Raw genomic sequence first — 21,409 nt, forward strand, 5'->3', positions numbered from 1 at the left:
AGGCGGCCACCCCTCTTTAAGACCAGGATCAGTACAACCACAGACTTCCTCCTCTCTGGTTGCCTTACTCAGAGTCCATGAGCCCTTTTTTTAAAACTCCCTTCGGTCTGGGTATTGAACCCAGGTTCTGAACCCAGGGTCAGGGCATGATAGGTAAGCGCTTTATCATTGAACTACTTTCCCATCCATTTTTAAATTTTATTTTTTGAGACAGGGTCTTGCTAAATTGCCAAGACTAGCCTCAAATTTGCAATACTCCTGCCTCAGCCTTCCAAGTAGCGGGGATTAGGGGCTGAAAATTCAGGAGTGCACAGCCGCAGGGCTCATGAACTCTTCTGGAACGTGACTTTTTAACCTTCCGGGGTTGCTGCTGTGCCTCCTAGGCACACCTACAGGACAGGAAGATGAGAACCACTGCAAACAGGGTGGGGCATTACTGCCAGGCATGAGCAAACCAAAAATAAAGAAGGGGGAGGGTAGTTTCTCCGAAAAGACTTATCCCTAGGTAAACACAGGCACCCATGAGTCAAGCCTCAGTTCCTAGGAGGTTCTCTAAGAGTCACTGCCATAGGAATCGCCAATTGCTCAAGCCAAGAACTGCTGCCTGGGACCCACCCACTGTCCATTCAGTACCAAATATTTGCTGAGTGGTTAAGGATACCAGGCACTGTCCTGGTGGCAGTGGTTGGGAGAACACAACAGTGGGCTTTTGTAGAGCTCACAGGTTTGATGGAGAAAGAGACCAATTTACACACAAAGGTAGCAAAGGAAGAGTTCCAACTTCAGCAGGTCTTCTCGAGAAAACACAATGCTAGGGGCACACCTATAATATAAAACTGCTCCCACGCCCTTTATGCTGCAGCCATTTCTTTCTCTCCCATCTTATAACCTAGATAGTCAGTTTGTGAACATCCTAGTCACTTATTGGTCCACTAGTCCACCTGCGAACCCCCTTCTCAGCAATTGGCCTGATCGTTGTTAGCCCATGAAATTCCACTACTTAGGAGAAGCTCCTGTACCTTTCTCTCTCTCTCTCTCTCTCTCTCTCTCTCTCTCTCTCTCTCTCTCTCTCTCTCTCTCTCTCATTCTCCCCCAGCCCTGAGAGCGGACACTGTCGTCCACCTAATAAAATCTCTGATGTGAGTTCCCATGTCCGGAGTGCCTTTCTGGTTGCTGTTGCTGGACTGCGACTCAGACGGGGCACCACAGAGAGCTTGCTTGCTCCCCTGGATTTAAGGGTCTGAACTGCCTTGGGACCTGAACTGAGCTGCATTTTTCTTATAACACCTAAGGAGCATTTTGACCTAATCAAGGAGGTGAGAGATATCAGTGCACAGTAAGGATACAAGAGAATACAGACAAAAAAACAACATGTGCAAAAATCCCTGAGGCTCAAAGGAATGTGGCAGTTTGCAGACTGAAACAAGGCCCGTGTGGCTACACAGAACAAAGAACATGGTATAGGGCAACACTTGAGAGGCTAACTGGGCCCAGAAAGGGTTGATGGGTTCTACAATCAGTCATATCTGAAGAAAGCAGTCACAAGTCTTGTGAATGAGTTACCAGTTTTATTTCACTAAAGACAACATCTATACTGTGCAATTACAAAACTTCTAGTCAGACATCTGGCCCAAGGTGGCCCCACCTTGGAGTCTGGGCAGGATAGGGGCAAGGAGGTTCCCAGAGGAAAGTTCCCACCACACTCAGAGAAGGAATAAGGCAAGGGAAATGAGGTAGAGGCTGCAGGGACATTAAGGAATTTTGACCTTCATTCTAGAAGCCCTGGGGAAGAGTCACCTTAGAGAACAGTGTGCAAGCTGAGGTCAGCCTAGCCTCAGGCCTCCCATGAATATGGATCAAGGGCAGTCAGGAGCAATACCTGAAATGACAGGGAAAATGACAGGTGCAGGGATGGGGCTTGGACCAACAAATCTCCTGTCCTAAGCCCTCCCATGCCCTTCTGGTCCACTTTGAGAAAATGTTAGAGCCAATGCCTTCTGGGCCTGGGACCAACAGAGGAGGCCCATGCCCCTGCCCCTCAGCAGAGACTGGTCTTAGAACCTCTGTCCTAGGTCCCCAGGGTCCTGCACTGCCTCTGGGGCTCAACAATGCAGCAGGAACACTGGTTGTCATAGTCAACACTACTGGCTTGCATGGGAAGGAAGAAGGGGACCCCCATGCGCTTATCCCAGTCAGGTCCCCCGGAAGTGGGCAGCCTACCCCTCCCTCACCATCTCTCCTACTTTTACCAACAGGATGCAGGAGATTTGTCCTGGTGACCCACCAGAACCTCCAACTGAGAGTAGCTACAATCTCCTCCCTGCCCAGTCTCCTCCCTGAGCTGCCTGACCCCAGTCTCCCACGTTACTCATCCTCTTCTCTTCTCATACAGCAATACTCTGTTGTTTTGGAGCTACACAGGTTATGCCCCTGTTGAAAGCCGGGTAATGGCTCCTTATCTCCCTAAGGGCAAAATTCAAGCTGGGCAGAACTACTCCTCCTGCCCTTGCCCATCTGCCTGCCTCTGCCAACTGGGATCAATAGTCACTTCCAGAAAGTTCCCAGGCTTCCCTCTTTCTGTACATCCTCTTAAACAGTAGTAGTTGCTGGGAATGTGGCACATACTTCCCAGCTACTTGGAGGCTAAGGCAGGAAGACCCTAAATTCAAGGCTAGTCTGGGAAATTTAGCAATATTCTGTCTCAAAACAAAATAAAAGCTGGGGATGCAGCTCAGTGGTACAGTGCTTGCCTAGCAGGCGTGAGGTTCTGGATTTGATCCCCAGCACCACACACACAAAAAAAAAAATGAATAAAAAGAAGAGGACTTAACACAAATTCCCAGTGCTTTGGACTATCAATATCAGAATTATAACCTGCCAATATTATACCATCTTGCAGTATGGCAGTAGGTGTATTCTGAAACAAGAGTCAAAAAGTGCTGGCACATTATAGGGTTCCCTCAGTCATTAAGTAAGTCCAATCCATCATCATGTTGTCTAGTTAAAATGTCTCCTGAAGTGAGGCCACTCCTGTTTTCAGGCTTCTGTTCACATGTTTCAAGTTCCAAAAGCAGGAGTGGTCTTAGCAGCACTTGGGTTTCCCTCAAGCATCTGTTCAGAGCTAAGAGACAACATCATGTCTTACTGTAAGCATCTTTCAAGGTGTTACTGTAATACTGAATTTCCCTTATTGCATAGTCCATCTCCTTTACTCTCAGCTTCTATTCCTCCTCTTCATTTGTACCCACACTTTTCCACCTTTAGAAGGGACATTAGTTCAGCCACTGTGCTGTCCTAGGTCGCCGGTAGTAATGCTCATCTCAGCAAGTACCTCCCCCCAAGTCCATCCTGTTCAAATAGGGTAAAGTCACCCAGCTACACAGTGAGCAGACTGTCTCCATTACAAGACAACACATACACTCGCTATTGACCCAATTTTGGCAGATGAGGTGAAGACCCAACCATGAGGCCCTCAGAAATTCTGACATAAAGGGTTAAGGTATGCAATCTTTTCCTTAGAAATCATCACTACTTCTGGTACCTGTAGTTTCAACCCTGATCCTCCGTTCCCTGCGTCAATTAAGACAAAAGAAGTTGAGGCAATGTGGGGGAAAAGGAAAATAAAGTATCATCATGCAAGCATCCTTTCCCACTTCCTCTTTTCTAGGTCCTCTAAAAAAGCAGAGGCATGTTGAGTGTGAGCACACACTCATGAAGGCTTGTAACTAGTCCTTCAGGCCTTTAGCTCCCCTTATTTTAGTCAACAAATGTTTCCATCCTCTGGTTCTTCATCAAATCATTATTTTGAGGATACCTCTGTGCCCATGGTTGGACATCATGGGCTGTAGAATATGTTCCGTGGTCTGAAGAAACATGACCTGGCAGGTCAAATAGGTGCAGTATTTTCCATTCTGGACCTTTAACACTGGCATCTTCCAGGGGTAGGCTAAGCCTACCCCTGGAAGATGAGTAGAGGGACTGTCTACTCATTGGAACCTCGGGGGCTACAGGCATTAGTTTGTCTTACCAGGTATGTGCAGGGCCTTCCCCCAGGAGTCTGCCCACAGCCATCTGCAATTTCTGCCTCTCTTGTTGGCAGACAAAACAGTTCTTATTGATTGTAAGAAGAAGAGGCCTAGACACAGCCCCTATCTACATTGCTATAGCACCCCCCACCATGTATGTTCCTTTAATGGGCCCTTAGGTGACTTCCATGGAACATCCACTCCCTGATTCTGAACACCTTCCAATCCTGAAATGTGGTTCTTCTGTGGCATTAGCAAGACCTCCTGGGAGATTCCTATAGCAATTTACATAGAGCCAATTAGCTAAAGAGCCAATGTGCCCTTCAGGCATCCCCTCAATAGATGGTTTTCCCACTGCCCCTGAGTGGGTGGAAACCCAGACACGGGGCAAGCAGCTTGCAATTATGCCTACCAGGTTCACTTGTTTCTGCTTTCTCTATCAGAGTGGCAACCTTCCAGCCAGAAAGTTGTCCGTCCTCTCTCCCTGAAATAACCATCCATAAACCAAGCAGCTCTTTGTTGTTCAATAAGAGCTCTTCATAGGGCACTTCCCAAGTGGACCAAGTGGCCACAGAATCCGAAAGCTACTCAGATGATTCCAAAGTGATTCCAGGTGAAAAGAGCTCAGGTCTACCTCCTTGCACACCCCAAATGGCATCTTCTTGTATAAGCTGTTTCCATTATATTATAGACTTCTTCAGGCACTATCCTCATCTGAGCATTTTCCAACATCATCTGAGACATAATAAGTCTTTCAGGTTTCAAGGTTATTTTATATCTTTAAATCATACTGGCAATCTCAAAATCACTTTGTCTCTCAAATGGCAATGTTCTGGTCTAAAATCCCATAAATTGCCACTAGGTGACACTCATAGGCTTGTACCTATGCTCCACACAGGGCTTTTATTTATTTATTTATTTTTAAAATCTTTTTCTCTTCTTGTACTGGGGATTTAACCCAGGTTGCTGTACCACCAAGCTATACCCCCAGCCCTTTTTAAAATATTTTATTTAGAGACAGGGAGGGTCTCACTAATTTGCTTAGGGTCTTACTAAATTGCTGAGGCTGGCCTCTAACTTGTGATCCTCCTGCCTTAGCCTCTGGAGCTACTGGAATTAAGGTGTTCACCACCATCATGCCTGACTTGAGTGTGTGTGTGTGTGTGTGTGTGTGTGTGTGCGCGCGCGCGTGTGTGTGTGTTGCAATTACTGGGGATTAAACCCAGGGTTTATTTCATACTAATCCCCAGCCTCACACAGGGCTCTTGGAAAGCAAATTAATGATTTGCTTGGGCAATCTAACTGGCTCCCATCAGAGTTTCCAATCAATGTTGGCAGATAGGCAGATTTATATGCCTTCTATTTTACCAGTCTAGATAGAGTAAATTTCCCCCAGGTCAACCCATATCTGTCTCCATAATATCTTCAGGTAAAAGAGATGTAACTGCTGTACATAGTCTGTCAGACCTTCCAATTTCCATTCCATCAAATATTGCATTCCTATATTCTCTCACTCCCATTAGGACTTCACAGGTAGGTTATGGAATCATAGCATGCAGGAGTCCCATATGAAGGAATCCCAAAAAAGTCTCTTCTGCAGTCCCTTCTTCTCATGTCCCTATGGGCTTGAGTCTCCAGAGGGGGTGGTTTCTATTGTTGTTGTTGTTGTTATTGTTTTGATACCAGGGATTGAACTCAGGGGCGCTTAACCACTGAGCCACATCCCCAGCCCTTTTTTGTATTTTATTTAGATACAGGGTCTTGCTGAGCTGCTGAGGCTGGCTTTGAACTCGAGATCCTCCTGAACCATTGGGATTATAGGCATGCACCACCAGTGGTGGTCATTATCTTAACGAGATTATGGGACCAATGCTCCAGGTGATTGCAGATCAACTTTCACCAAACTTTTAAAGTTTTTAACTTGCCTCCAAGCTTTTAAATTCCTCCAAAAAAGGGGGAACAAAGCAGACCTGTTTAGGGCCTTCAATGTTGCCTCTCATCAGTCCACCTGACTTCCAGGAGAGCTTGTTCTGAACCTTGGCTTTGAGCCCATCAGCACCTGCTCTATCCATCCCATTTCTTAAGAGTGTCTTCAAGCTCTTGCACTCTTTTCCTCCGCTGCTATCCAGCTGCTGGATACAGACGAGGCCATGGGTTTTGGAGACCTGAAAAGCCCCGCCGGCCTCCAGGTGCTCAATGATTACCTGGCGGACAAAAGCTACATCGAGGGGTATGTGCCATCACAAGCAGATGTGGCAGTATTTGAAGCAGTCTCTGGCCCACCACCTGTGGACTTGTGCCATGCCCTACGTTGGTATAATCACATCAAGTCTTATGAAAAGGAAAAGGCCAGCCTTCCAGGAATGAAGAAAGCTTTGGGCAAGTATGGCCCTGCAAATGTGGAAGACACCACAGGGAGTGGAGCTACAGATAACAGAGATGATGATGACATTGATCTCTTTGGATCTGATGAGGAGGAGGAAAGTGAAGAAGCAAAGAAGCTAAGGGAAGGACGCCCTTTGACTCACAGTATGAGTCAAAGAAAGCCAAAAAACCTGCACTTGTTGGCACTTGTTGCCAAGTTTTCCATCTTACTAGATGTGAAACCTTGGGATGATGAGACTGATATGGCAAAATTAGAGGCGCGTCAGGAGCATTCAAGCTGATGGCTGATATGGTATTAAAAACTTCAAATACAGTGTGTAGTTGAAGATGATAAAGTTGAAACAGATATGCTGGAGGAACAGATCACCGCTTTTGAGGACTATGTGCAGTCCATGGACGTGGCTGCCTTTAACAAGATCTAAAATCCATCCTGGATTGTTGCACTTAAATAAAAACTTGAAAGATAAACTTTGGCACTTGAGTCTTTTAAGAAAGAGTTGTGTGTGCATTCCTTTTCATTTTGAGGGAAGGAATTCACTGCTGTGTAGTTAATAAGTAATAAAAATTTGATTTGACATTCTTATTTAAAAAAAAAAAAGAGTGTCTTCAAGATGTCTGCACTGCTGGCTGGGTCCCTTGACTGCTCCCTTGTTTTCCCTCGTTCTCCTGTGAATAATTCTAACCATCTTACCCTGTATGATGTTTCAGCATCATTTTCCCCTCTGATGGTGACTGTTTTGGTTTGGATATGTGGTGTCCCCAAAAAACTTCATGTGTGAGACAATGCAAGAACTTAAATGATGAGATTATGAGTGCTCTGACTCAATCAGTGGATTGATGCACCCATACGGATTAATTGGGTGGCAAGAATAGACAGGTAGGCTGTGACTGGAGGAATTAGGTCATTGGGGGTGTGCCTTTGAGGTTTATATTTTGTCCCTGGTGAGCACAGAGCTCTCTCTGCTTCCTGAATGCCCTGTCCTGAGCTGCTTTCCTCCACCATGCCCTTTCCCTGTGATATTCTGCCTTACCTCTGACCCAGAGCTGAGTTGGCCATCCATGGATTGAACCTCTGGAACCGTAAGCTAAAATAAACATTTCCTCTTCTACTTTGCTTTTGTCATGTCTTTTGGTCACAGTGACACACAGTTAACTAAAACAGTGGCCTTAAGATAAGAAACTGTAGCTGGGCATGGTGGTGCACCCCTGTAATACCAGTAACTCAGGAGGTTGAGGCAAGAGGATTGCAAGTTTGGAGCCAGCTTCAGCAATTTAGCAAGACCTTAAGCAACTTAGTGAGACCTGTCTCAAAAATAAAAAATAAAAATGTCTGAGGGTGTGGCTCAGTGGTAAAGCACCTCTGAGTTAAATCCCTAATACCAAATGAGTAAATAAATAATAAATAAACTAGTACTGTAGCTCAGAACAGCCATAATCCAGTCTTGGGCCAATCTCAGGATCTGCCCTAACATACTCTTTTGCTTTTATTTTGGTTTCTACAGATAACAGGATGATATATTTAGCTTGTTTCTTTTACTGTGCATTTCCTTGTGCATCTAGTGAACTTACTACTTGGGAGTTGGATCCATCATTTATAAGATCCACTATTAACTTTTGCCTTCAGCGACTAATGATGGCAGAGCTACAGTCCCAAGCCATTATGAACCCATGGCCCTCCAGGAAGACTACTACACCCTGTCATCCAGTTCCTACAAGCAGAAGATGACTCACCTGTGAGACTGCCTTTCATATTCAAAGCAAGGAAATCCAGAGCCTGGACCCCTAACCACCCAGCTTTCTTGGGGCCCTTCCACTCTGTTCCCTGCCCCAATCACTCTAGGACCAGAGACCAGAAAACGAGGGACCCCATCGCACACAGTCCACTGAAACTATTCACACTAAGCCCACCCACCCTTCCCTACCAGTTCCTTCCTGAGAAAACCACGGAAAAATCTCTTGCCCACACTTCCCCTCTCCTGCCCTCTGACCAATCCTGGAGTTAACGGTGTGCGCTGGCAGCGTTGTTAGCATGGCAAACAGTGAACTGAGTGAAAACTTCCTCATGATGGTCATTTTTAAGTCTGGTGTCTCAGCATACCTGATGGAAACAAATCCTGGGGACCCTTAGAGCCACTAGCACTGTGAGCAGGGTGGTTTGGCTCCAGATGGAAGTGATATATCCTTAAGCTGCTCTTGGTTAACTGGGCTGTAATGGACCCCACAGGTAGCAGCCATAGCCTGGGAAAGTACCACTGACTCTCACAGTCCCTATCTCTAGATGGCTGCTGAATTGTGTTGTTGTCACCAGGTGTTGCTATGAATTCCCATCCTGAAGAGTACAGCTTGAAAATCTGATCCACCCCCACCCTGGAGCTGCTATATAATAAACAGAGCGTTGAGTGTCTGGGATTGAGCACCTGGAGCCCTTGACGTATTCCTCCACATTGGTGGAGCACACAAGGGCCAGGACAGCCCCTGGGAATGTATAGGTGATTATCTACATCAGTTTCTTTTTTCTTACCGCCCCCCTCTCTCCCTCTCTGTCCCTCTCTTTTGGTACAGGGGATTGAATCCAAGGATGCTTAACTGTTGGGACTAATGACACGTTAACTAACTCAGGCTGACTGCTTACTCCCTGGCGAGGGAGCAAGATCAAACCTCAAAGGCGGTTTCAATAGTTAATGACGATAAATCGGACCACCGTCAGGGATTGGTTAACAACAGTTCTGCGAACATGATCAGCTTGTGCTTGCCATATAGTCCTATGGGACTCTCACCTGCGTGAACCCCTGTGCCTTGCTGACCTTTAAGCTGATTGGATCCCGCCTAGCCCCCACCCTACAGAAAAGCTGTTCGATTTCCTCAATAAACGAGTTTTCCTGCTGTGACTGGTCTCCCAGACTTGTCTGATTGTCCTCTGCCCAGAGGGCTGCGTGCGGGCGGTCAGTCAGCCCTACCTATCCCGGTCTGGCCTTGTTGGGGAGTGTCCCCTTCCCTTGTCGCTGGTCGAGAAGAGCAAGGGGCTTAAGACCCCAACACTTAACCACTGAGCCACATTCCCAGCCCTTTTAAAATATTTTATTTAGAGACAGGGTCTTTCTGAGTTGCTTAGGGCCTTGCTAAATTGCTGAGGCTGGCCTTGAACTCATGATCCTCCTGCTTCAGCCTCCCCAGCCACTAGGAATACAGGATCTGCTACTCCACCCAGCTATATGAATTCCTTGAAAGGGTCCTTCTGAAAGGAACAAGGAATGACTGCCCTCCTGGGGCCATGGATGAGTCTAACTACTGATCAGGCAACGCCAAAAAGCAGTGGGGTCAACTGATTCATTTATATGAAAGTGTCTAGTGTCTGAGACATTACAGTTCCTGGGGCATCTGATAAACCACTTCCCCCTTTTCTTCTAAATCTTGCTGAGTAAAAAATTTTATCTTGCCTGTAATTACACCTCCTCAGGAGGCTGAGGCAGAAAGATAGCAAGTTCAAGGCCAGCCTCAGCAACTTAGCAAGGTCCTAAATAACTTCACAAGACCTTGCCACAAAATAAAAAATATAAAGGGCTGGGGATGTAGCTCAGTGGTAAAGCACCCTTGGGTTAAATCCCCAGTTTAAAAAACAAAATTCAGCCTGTTCTGTGGAGTGTGGCAGTGCTCCAACCAAACAGCTGCTCATGTCACAAGCTGTTCTTGGGGTCAATGTGAGGGCATCATTTTAAGGGGAAGCTGGCCCTTGGTGAATGTAGTTATTCAGGTTGCAAACTTCTTTGCTGATGTCTCTTTACTATTACTGCAATTTGTCCCCTGCACCAGTCAGGATTGAGAGGCCCCACCTCTGAGACCAGGGGCTCAATGTTTAACAAAAAGGAGAAAAGGAAAAAACATCTGGTATCTGGTTGTCCTCACCCCTCTGAGAGTATGGCCAATTAGTGAGCACAGCCCCAGGCTGAGAAAGAAGTGATTATCAAGGTTCAGATCTCCCAGGAGTAAAGGGTTTGGTTCCACTGCCAGGTAGGTCACCAAGACCTGCCAGGGTGAGAGCTGAGGTGAGTGGTATTTAGAATGGTCCTGGGGGAGAGAGAGTATGAGAACCAGGCTGGTTCTGAGACAGTGCTGGGGCCTGAAGAGTCAGCCTTCTGTATGCATGGGCTGTGTGTCCACAGTGCAACCAGTCCAGATCCAAACACTCAGGAAAAAAAAAACCAAACAGACCTGCAGAAAGGTGTGGTGGCACAGGCCTGTAAGTCCCAGTTACTCAGGAGACAAGTGGGAGGATTGCTTGAGTCCTGGAGTTCCAGGCCATCCTGGGCAACATAGTGAGACCCAATCTCAAAGAAAACAAAAAGGTACTAAATATGCCCCCCTCTACCAATTTTTTTTCTGGTCACCATTCCCTAAGCAATACAGTATAACTGAAGGGACAATGGGTTAACAAAGCTGCAGCCATTTATTGCTCTTCCACCATTTTGCTGCTGCCATTATTCTGCCCCCCACCACCATTTTACAACCCAGATCATTAGCCCACAAACTTCCTCCTCAGTCATTGGTCGGAGCCTTATTAGCCTGCGGAAGAATAGCTCCCCTGCCATTGTCTGTCTCCCCCACCCCTCTCTCTCACCCTTGAGGGCAGACACTGAGTGTCCACTTAATAAAATCTCTTGTGTGAGTTTCTGCATCTGGAATGGTTTTCTGGGTGCCTTCAACAACAACTACTTACATAGCAATTCCATTCGGTTTTGTTTGTTTATCTTCACTACTGCTCTTCAGAGTACTACTATAATATATATATATATATATATATATATATATATTAAAGACAGGTTCTTGCTAAGTTGCTTAGGGCCTCACTAAATTGCTGAGGCTGCCCTTGAACTCCTGCCTCAGCCTCTCGAGCTTCTGGGATTATAGGTGTGTGCCACCTTCTCCAGACTTCTTTAACATTAGTTTTCCAATCTCTCTTTTGTTTGTTTTGGCAGTACTGGGGATGAAACCAGGGCCTGACACATGCTAGGCAAGCTCTCCACCTCTGAACTACAACCCCAGCCCCCAATCTTACTCCTTTAGAGTCCCTGACAGCCCGACCAGATCAGCTACCATGTCCCTTGGGTCTCTGTACACCTAGTCTTCTGGCACTTCCCGTTCCTGGCAGGTGTGCTGCTCCTATGATTTCTCTTCACCACTGCTGTTCTACTACTAAGGCTGTAGTGCCACAGCTCGGCACTGGGGTGGAAACCGTATATCATACAGACCCATCTGTAAACCAGGCTCAATTTTTTTCTTTCTCAGTCACGACTTTCAACAGGATGTAGGAATGGATTTCGGGAGACAAAGTACTGCAGCAGGAGCTGGTGGGGAGAGAACCTGAGACACCTCCTTGTACCTGTATGAGCCTGGTCTCTAATGTGCCATTGCTACTTGATAATCTCTTGTTGCTGTGTGCACCTGACTTTGTGGATGAGGAAAGCAATATAGTCACTTGAGTTCCCATGGGTAGGTCTTCTGTTTCTACCCAGGCCCAGTATCAAGTCAGAAACTGTTGCTTAAAAAAGAGTAAGGAAAAAAAAAAAAAAAGAATGAGTATATGCAAAAAAGGGGATAGATTTGATTTAAAATCCTGTAGAACTGAGCTGTAATTTTCCTCTTGGGGTTTCCAAAGTTGCAAACAGTGTCCCTATTTGCCACAGACAGTCCCAGTGTCTTTGGGTCTGCTGGACCACAGAGTCCAGTGGTAGAGTAGCTTACTTATACTGCTGTACAGTCTTTTTCTTGGTTTCCACTCCAAACTGATAGGTCTATAGATGACTCTTGGGTGTCCAAATAATCACACTTAAATGTGGCATATGTTAACTCCCAAATCCCAAAAGGCTCACCAAACATTGGGCCTTGTATTTTGTTATAGGTTGTGTGAATGTAATTAGTTGTCTTTTATCTAGCAGAGGACATTTTTTGACCATCTGTACCATCAGACCCCCAAAGTACAGGGTGGTGGACTTCTGAAATTTTGTGAAGTTCAGCACTTATGATACAGTTTTCGTATGTCTGTATCAACCAGCTCTGAGGTGAGACTGTGATGCTGTGCTGTTGGTCCTACCATGTTAAAACCAAAAAAAAAAAAAAAAAAAAAAAAAAAAAAGCCTCTGGTGGACCTTACCAATAGAATAGGTATGGGGAAAACTACAATGGCCAGATAACAGCTACGTACCAAGAGTCAGGGGTCATGTTGATTTGCCACAGTAAAGAGACTGTATCTGGAGCAGCATTGAGTACATCTGTAGAGCAAGTCAACACTTGGTTAAACTTATGATAGCCTGAGTTCTGTCTGACTGCTGCACCATACAAGCAGGTCAGTTAAATGGAGTGTGATAGGTATCATCATCTTTTTAAAAAGTCTACCATGATGGCACTAACCTCTGCAGTTCCCTGTGATGCAATATTGCTTCTGTTCTACTATTTTGGTCTGGAGTGAACATGGCCTGGAGCTTGCATTTAGTCTTCTTTACCAAAGGGGCCAGAGAACCTATGTGAGCATTCTTCCAGTTGCCAAGTATGTCTATTGCCATTATGCATTTAAGGATTGAAGGGCTGGCCATGTAGCTTAGTGCTAGAGCAGTTGCTTAACATGTGCGAAGCCCTGGGTTCAATTCCCAGTGCCAAAAAAAAAAAATTGAACAACCAATTGATCTTTAACATGGGTACCAAGAAAATTCAGTGGGAAAAGAAAAGTCTTTCTGCTAGGTGCAGTGGTGTACACCTTGTATCAACTACTTGGGAGACTGAGATGGGAGAATCTCTTGAGCCCAGAAATTCAAAACCAACCAGGGCAACATAGCAAGACCCCCATCGCAAAAACAAAAAACAATAGTCTTTCCAACAAATGGTGCTGGCATAGTTGGATATACACAAGCAAAAGAATGAAAGGAGCCAGGCACAGTGGCACACACCTGTAATTCCAGCAACTCAGGGGGCTGAGGCAGGAGGATTACAAGTTCAGGGTCAGATTGGGCCACTTGCCACATCCTGTCTAAAAAAGGAAAAAAAATAGAGCTATGGATATAGCTCATTGAGAAAGGACCTCGGGCTCCTGTGTTCAATTTGCAGTATCGAAAAAAGAAAAAAAAAAATGAAGCAGGACCCCTTCTTCACATCATACACAAAAAATTAACTGTCACAACCAGCTCGATCAAACTCTCAGGTCCAGCGAGGGACAAAGGGGGATTGGAAATAAAGATTCACAGACACAGATCTTGAAGATTAAGCTGGAATCAGGTGGAGCTCTGCTCTCTGATGGAGATGCAGATCTGAAGAGTTACACCAGCAATCTTTATTTATATATGTCTCATTATCACGCTAAAGACTATGCAACCATTATTCTTTGTATTCAAAAGGTTACAGAAACTAGGACATCTATGTAGCTTTTCCACAGTTGCAATTCACAGTTGCAAAGTGCAATGTTAGAAGCTTTTTTGCAGCTCTCAAGAAAGTCCATTGTTTAAAGTTACTGTAAAGCAGGCAGGAACTGGAGAAGCTAGTTGGTGAAACATCATGGTTGTCTAGCATAAGAGTTCCTTCCTTCCCAGGAGCTGTGTGCCTGAGATCAAGATCAGAGCTGATGGAACTCAGTACTGCTGTCCAATTCTCTGTCACTGCTCTCCACATCTCTTCTTTTTATATTTTTAAAATGCAAGCGATGGTTTAAGACTCTGAGTCATTAGAGTTTTCCTCAAAAGATTTGGCATCCTATTGTTACAACACAAAAGAGAATTAGTAGCAAAGATATAACTCCAAAAATGTACCATGCTGTAGGTTTTAATATATTCCAGGGATTAAAGCCATTTAGATCATTAAGTATTTGTTTAGCAATTCATGCAGGATCCACAGAATCAATCTGACTTTTTTGAATGTCCTGGATATGATGATGTAACTCCATAAGATCAAGGTTATCATTATTTCTTTGCCAAATACCCATTACATGATTTTTGACTTTCTCCCAATCCCATTGAGAAGCATTCTACTTTGCTGCTGTGACACAAAATATCTGTAGTTAGCATGGCAGTGGAGCTTTTGTCTAAACTTAAGAGTGGAAAGTTCATTTCCAATATTAATAACTATAGCTTCTAAAGCATTTAATTTTTCCTCTAACTTATCATCAATATTTGCCTGATTTTGTAAAGTTTTAGAAGTATTTTGAGCCAAATTATTAGTAAATTGAGCATTTTGTATGCCTTTGAATAAAGCTATATCAGCAGTCATGACAGAAACTAAAGCAGATATCAAGACAACTATTCCAATTATAACAAGACCAAGAGCATAACACTTTCTATCTAACTGGGCATAAATCTTCTGTAGAACTTGAACTCCATCCAGTATTGGAATACCTGGGCTCTGAAATATTAGGTGGAGTCATAATAAAAGAAGTTTGTTTTAACACAAGTGTTCCTTGTCCTCTGTTGTACTTAGTAATACAATTAGTCAAATTACAGTTATAACAAGTTTACTTTTGAGTTTTTTTTTTTTTTTTTTTGTGTGTGTGTGTGTGTGTGTGTGTGTGTGTGTGTAGTGCTGGGGATTGAACCCAGGGCCTTGTACTTGACAGGCAAGCACTCTACCAACTGAGCTACATCCCCAGCCCACAAGTTTACTTTCATATTTCCAGTAATTAAAACATAAGGGGATTGTACACAGACTTGCAAGCCATAACAAGGAGCACTTTACAATCCTTATTTAGAAGATCTGGTAGGAAAGTACTAGTAAAGTTAATGAAATCTAAGGTGACTATCAAATGCCAAAGATCTCTTTGTATGCCACCACCACTGAAAATCAGAAAATTACTTACAGATCCTCCAGGGGTCATAGATTTTTGACACAAGGGCCTCTCACCAACTTTATGAGACCAATCCAAAATATATTCATTACTGCCATATGTATTATGATGTACTGGCCAATTGTAGACACACTGCATCCATTTTAGGAAGGGTACCCAATTCTGTAGTAGTATGGTTAGGACAGTAAGGTATTGGTGAATGTTCTGCGGGAAACAGTTATGTCATTAGGCAGTCACATTTTTTTAACTGAATACATTTAGTTACATCCCAAGGGCCAGTGAGTTTGGCTACCTTGGCTCCTCCATCCTCCATATACTGTCTTAACTTCTGGGGTCACTTTTAAACAGCTGGTATTGTCATCATGGGACCAACATACAGGTTGACTTCCACTGTACCCAGTATAATTAAATCCAACTGAATGGACAGGTGCAATATGTTTGTCTGAAGAGCCTCCTATTGTGTGTGTATCAATAGTAAATATTGGAATAGATTCTCCAGTCTACATAACTGGATGTACTTAGTAAAGGTGGATCTGGGAAGTAAGTCCAGTAAGTTTCCCCATGAACTCTACTTATCTAACAGCTTAATAAAGCCAGCGTGGCCACAAGCATTGTGGCAGGAGATTAAAGGTTTTCCTGTTGATTTACCATCTGTTCAGCCTGGTGTGTCAGATTCTTCAATTGTCCCCATGTTGGCAGACCAGCCTTCTGGGTTCATTGAGTTCTCTTCCTCTTTTCCCCACCATCTCATCCTTGGTGGGCACTGGGAACACTTCTGGTATGAGCTTCAGTTGTTTGAACTGTGGTTGGAGGATGAGCTGCGCTTTCTGGAAAGATACAGCATGACGCCTACCCCACATAATCACTGGATCTGGCCCATTCTGTTGTCCTCTTTATAAGTCTTTCCTCCACACCAGACCTGTTGCGCCTATAGTTGTATAAGCCACATGTCGCTCAGCTGCAGTGCAACCTTCAGCATCACAGTTCAAAAAATTTAATGCAAAAAGAGCATGATTTAAACAATTTTGTGGGGTTCTATTTCCCATTTTTTGTTTTGTTAATTGTAACTTCAGGAATAAATGAGCTAACTCTAAAATGCTCTGGCCTTGAGGATTTTAAGGAATGCCACTTTGGGTTTCAATATAACATCGATCATGAAATTGTTGAAAATATGAACTAGTATAGGCTGGAGCAGCAAAATTATGAAATAGGGTTAAAGATTTTGGAGGAGACTAAACAAGGTGGAGCCATTTAATAACTTTTAAAGACTGCCATATGGCCCCTGTAGGGGTATGAGAAATAGGAAACATCAAAACATGTTTAGGCTCCTGTAAATTAAATTTAGTAAGTTGTGTAGTCGTGATACCAGTTTCAACTTTCATTAAGGCAGTCCATGCTTCTGAAGTAAGCTGTTGAGGAGAGGCCAGAGGGATCTCCACATAATATATCAAATAAAGGGCTCAAATCTGCAGGAGATAATTGTAAGGTAGGCCTTAACCAATTAAAATCTCCCAATAACTTATGAAAATCATTGAAAATATATAAAACATTAGATGCAATTTGTAAGTTTTGTGGATGAATCAAGTGCCCTATAATCAGGCTGCCCAAATATAAAAAGAAAAGGTCTTCTGTACTTCTGTAAGGAATTAATAGACAACAGTTATAAAGTTTACAAGGAAAACACAAAATGAAATTTAACAAGAGTAAAAACTCTTGAGTAAAATATTTAGACTATACAATAGCTATGAGCCAATAAACATGATTTTTTTTTGTAATCCCAAACCTTTATTTAACTATATGTTTCCCACTTATTTTAAGATTATAGTAACATTTATAACAAAAATCTTTCTTTTGAACTTTAAATAAGCTTGAGTGGTTATTTTAACATGAAAAAAGATGAGAGGCAGAGTCTTAACTCAGATGAGGTATAACTTCTTGACAAATCTTAGGTAAGGTGTATTATTTTTGAAACTAATCTTTAAACTCTTTATTATTATTTTATAAAGTTTTTATACATCATTTTTAAGTCCATACGAATCAGTTAACATAATTTAACATTACATCTGAAATATTAATTAAACAAGTCAAGAGAGCTTTTAATCCTCTTTTGTGCAAAAATGGTAAAATGTCTTCATCTCATATTGTCAACATTTAAATAAACCAGGCTCTCCTTAATGTCTTTTAGAAATATATTTAAGTTTACCTCTCAGTGTAGCAAGTACCAGAAAATTTTGTAATTTATGACAAAGTACATTTATCTAATTACAAAATATTAAATCACATAAATAATTTATTAAATTTGTTATTTTTATAGTAGGCCATTGTTACAGAGAACAACCAGTTTTGTAAAATGTTCTCCTACACCTTACATTTAAAAGACTTTATATGAATACTTTTAGAATACAAAGAAACCAGTTAATAGCACCACAATTACACTAATGTTTTAATATTAACCAAGTTTAACTTTTGAAGAAAAATTTAGAATCTGGAATGTAATTAAATACTCTAATATAATAGTTATTGTTTAACCAGAGTTGGAAATTTTTTTAAAACTTCACAGACATAAGAAATTATCTTAATAAGTAAGAGCAAATTAACGTTTTTAAAAAATCTATATTACTTTAACATATAGAGGATTAAACTTTGGTTTACATCAGAACATTAATATTTTACCTGTGTTTGGAGAATAGGTCACCTTTACAAACCTTATACAACTGACACAAATCTTTTTGTCACTTACACAAACCTTTCCATCACATACTTAGACCTTTTTGTCACATACTCAGATCCTGTCTTTCCCTTTGCAAACCTTATCTCTTTCCCTTCATAAACCTTATATCTCTTTTCCTACCTGTTGATCCTTTTTTAAATTCACATTTTGAAACAATTCTTATGAAATTTCTGAATTTTTTCCAATTACTCCTCTTAATAAGATGAAATACTTTGTTGTTTACAGTGCTTTAATTGAAACACAGCTGAAACTTTTTGGACCTTTTGTATGTAGAATTATACCTGTTAGAACTTTAACTCAGTAATCTTGCTTTAGTGAAGATCTAGAAACAAAGCAATCCTAAACTCTTTGTTTAAATTTATCTCTTTAAGAAAACACATTTATGAAGATCAACTCCATTTATTTTAAATCTAATTTATTCATTTGAATTGTAAAATAAAATTATCAGATAAATATAGTTAGCAGGATTTTTTTTTTCTATAGAAGAAAAATTCTAGAAGCAATGGCTATTACATTACAGTTTAGACATCTTATAGAAATCAACAGTTTATTGATTGTTTGACCACTAAAAAAATTTGTGAGTTAGAATTTTAAAGATATCTTTATTTTTATCTGATTACTTAATTTGAATTAAATTATTTGGATTCATCTCTTTAAGTTTTAATTGTTGAGTGCTCATTTGTCTAATGCCAATTTTGATACCATGCACATAATATCTAATAGATCCAACAACACAGTACACAGATGTGCACACATACACAAAACAGACAAGAAGCAAAGATTTTGTAACTATTTTAAGTGGCGCTCCACAGGTAGGAGGTAATGTTATTGATGTATATTAAAGCCTCTATTAGATTTAACCTATTAGAAATTAGAACAGAGCCCAACAGACTTTAATATTATGACTTAAACATAGAACAGCCTGTCCAATTGGAAATGCCAGGTATAAAATCCAACAGCCATGATGGACCCTGAAATCAAGTTTCAGGTAGCTGGCTATTTGTCCTTGATGTTTATCAGACTTATTCCCAACATCACCACGTCTATGTCCTCTTGGGTTTTATTAAAAAGAATTTTTAAATGTATTTAAGAGCTAACCCTGGAGAAAATAGCTTCTGAACAAAGGCAGAGTGTAAAAACCTTAATAGTTAGAAAAAAGAATACTAATCAGAAAAATACATTAATGTGTAGAATTTTAAAAAACAGAAGTTTTCTAAGAAAAATTATATGGCCACAATACTAACATCTTCACCAGGTCAGAGTGTACTTTTAGCTCAGATAAGAGTCAGTTTAGATATTTAAACAATGTGAAAGACTGTGAAGTCCTTACGGGGGGGAAATAAGAAATTTTAGCAAAAGAAATCTTGTACAATTAGAATCTTTCACTTTTCTCTTTCTGTGTTGTAGCATTAGGGAGGAACTGATTAAGAAAGTCAGCTGAAAACAGATAAGATAGCCAGCCAAGCAGTTTAAATTTAAAAAGGAACACTTTTTTCCTTTTGTCTTAACTGGTTTTTCATAAGCCTTGTAAATCTTGCAGGCTCTGTAATTTACATTTTTAAATATAAGCCAGGGACAGATAGAGATCCAGCAGAAACTAAGAGGTAAGGAAAACTGCTGTAACCATTTTTTCTTTTGTAAGCCTATTCCCTTAAAGCATGGAGTTATAGTCTATATTTTCTCTGGAGAGCCCTTTTTTTTTTTTCTTTTTCTTTTTTGTTCTTCAAGCTGTAAGCCTAACCTTAAGCAGGATGCCAGTTGCCCATGTCTTTAAATTTACCACTCCTTCTGTAGGAAACCAGGGGAAAATTTTAGTAATAAAGTTTATAAATTCTAACAGCTGTGCTCTTCTAACAGAACTACTGCTCTTCCTAAGCAGATCTCTAAGGAGAGACACATAATGATCCCTTTCTTTGGACCCTATATATCCCATATTTTACACCTGACTTTGACTCACTCCCCTGACTTCCTTACCTTTGAGGATATTTTGGCTTGTATGGTGCACCTCCAGGAGTATCCGCTCTTCTAATAGCTGGAGAAACTTCCTGTGTCCCTGTACAGGCCACCAACTGTTGCAACCAGCGACAAACTCTCAGGTCTGGTGAGGGGTGAAGGGGGATTGGAAAATAAAGATTCACAGACACAGATCTTGAAGATTAAGCTGGGATCAGGTGGAGCTCTGCTCTCTAATGGAGATGCAGATCTAAAGAGTTATGCCAGCAATCTTTATTTACATATGTCTCATTATCAGGCTAAAGACTATGCAACCATTACTCTTTGTATTCAGGATACCTTCATTTTGGGACAATAGCCAGGACCTGAAGGATCCCTCAGCCTGACCGACTGCACCCCATCTCCAGGACCCCCCATCTGACTGACAGCATCCCACACAGACTTGGTATCCATGCCCTGTGATGCAGCTCTCCATTTGCAAACACATTTGGAAGCCAGTGTAGCCATCTTGGATTATCCTGGAAGTGGAAGCCGCCAACTTTAGGTGAAGCCAATTGCATCCTGAGATGCCTGCTGGAGACTTGAAGCTCATTGTCAGGTACCTATCATGCATCAGGCTACCAAAGACTGGGAGGTTTGAATAGCATGTGACTGTTATAGTGTAGATTTTTTTCCCCCTCTTTGAAAATTTTTAAGTTTTTTTTTTTTTTTTTTGCAGTACTAGGGATCAAACCCAGGGCCTTATGCATGCAAGGCAAGCACTCTACTGACTGAGCTATCTCCCCAGCCCTTAAGTTTTTATTTCTTTATTTTTCCTTGCACTAGCTTCCTTTTATTTACCTGTTTCATCAGAATCTCTTTCTCCCTTTTCTCATGCTAACAACTGACTTCTTTTGATTCTGCTTTCACTCTTCCTATGATCTAGTACTTCTATAAACTCTTTTCTTATCCCACTAACAGTTACATCCTATATCCCTCCCCATTCTCTTTGTCCACCATTAGAAACTGTAGATCTCATTGAAAATCTATTTGTTATATTGAAGATAATAATTGAACTCATCCTCTCTGTTATGACAATATTGTTAAAGTCTTCATAGAGGCTATTTGGTTTAGGGCTGCATATTGTCTATACTGGGTGCTGCTAATATTGATCTTCTCCTTAAAGAAGGTTTTGAAAATGTGCAGGATCACTATAAGCCTATAGGGGGGAAACTGCAACATCGCAGATCTGCACTGCTAGAGGGGAAGATAATGAACAACATGAAAAAACAAGGGAATAAAATTATCTGAAAAAACCAAGATTTTATGTAAGTAGAAGAAATGTCAGAAAAGGAGTTCAGAATATACTTAATTAAAATGATTCATGAAGCAAAGGATGAGATAAAAGAGCAAATGCAGGCAATGAATGATCACTCTAAATAACAGTTGAAAGAGCAACTGCAGGAAGCAAAATATCATTTCAACAAAGAGATAGAGATTCTGAAGTAAAAACAAACA

At 41.8% G+C, this 21,409-nt stretch overlaps 1 pseudogene across 1 annotated transcript; it reads left to right on the plus strand.

The window, feature by feature from the left end:
• The first annotated feature begins 6,128 nt into the window (after positions 1-6,128).
• On the plus strand, positions 6,129-6,975 carry LOC306663938 (elongation factor 1-beta-like; annotated as a pseudogene). Its single transcript has one exon. The product of its transcript is annotated as an elongation factor 1-beta-like (transcript).
• The last annotated feature ends 14,434 nt before the right edge of the window (positions 6,976-21,409 follow it).

This window comes from Sciurus vulgaris (genome assembly GCF_902686455.1).
Source record: "Sciurus vulgaris genome assembly, chromosome: 6".
Classification (NCBI taxonomy): domain Eukaryota; kingdom Metazoa; phylum Chordata; class Mammalia; order Rodentia; family Sciuridae; genus Sciurus; species Sciurus vulgaris.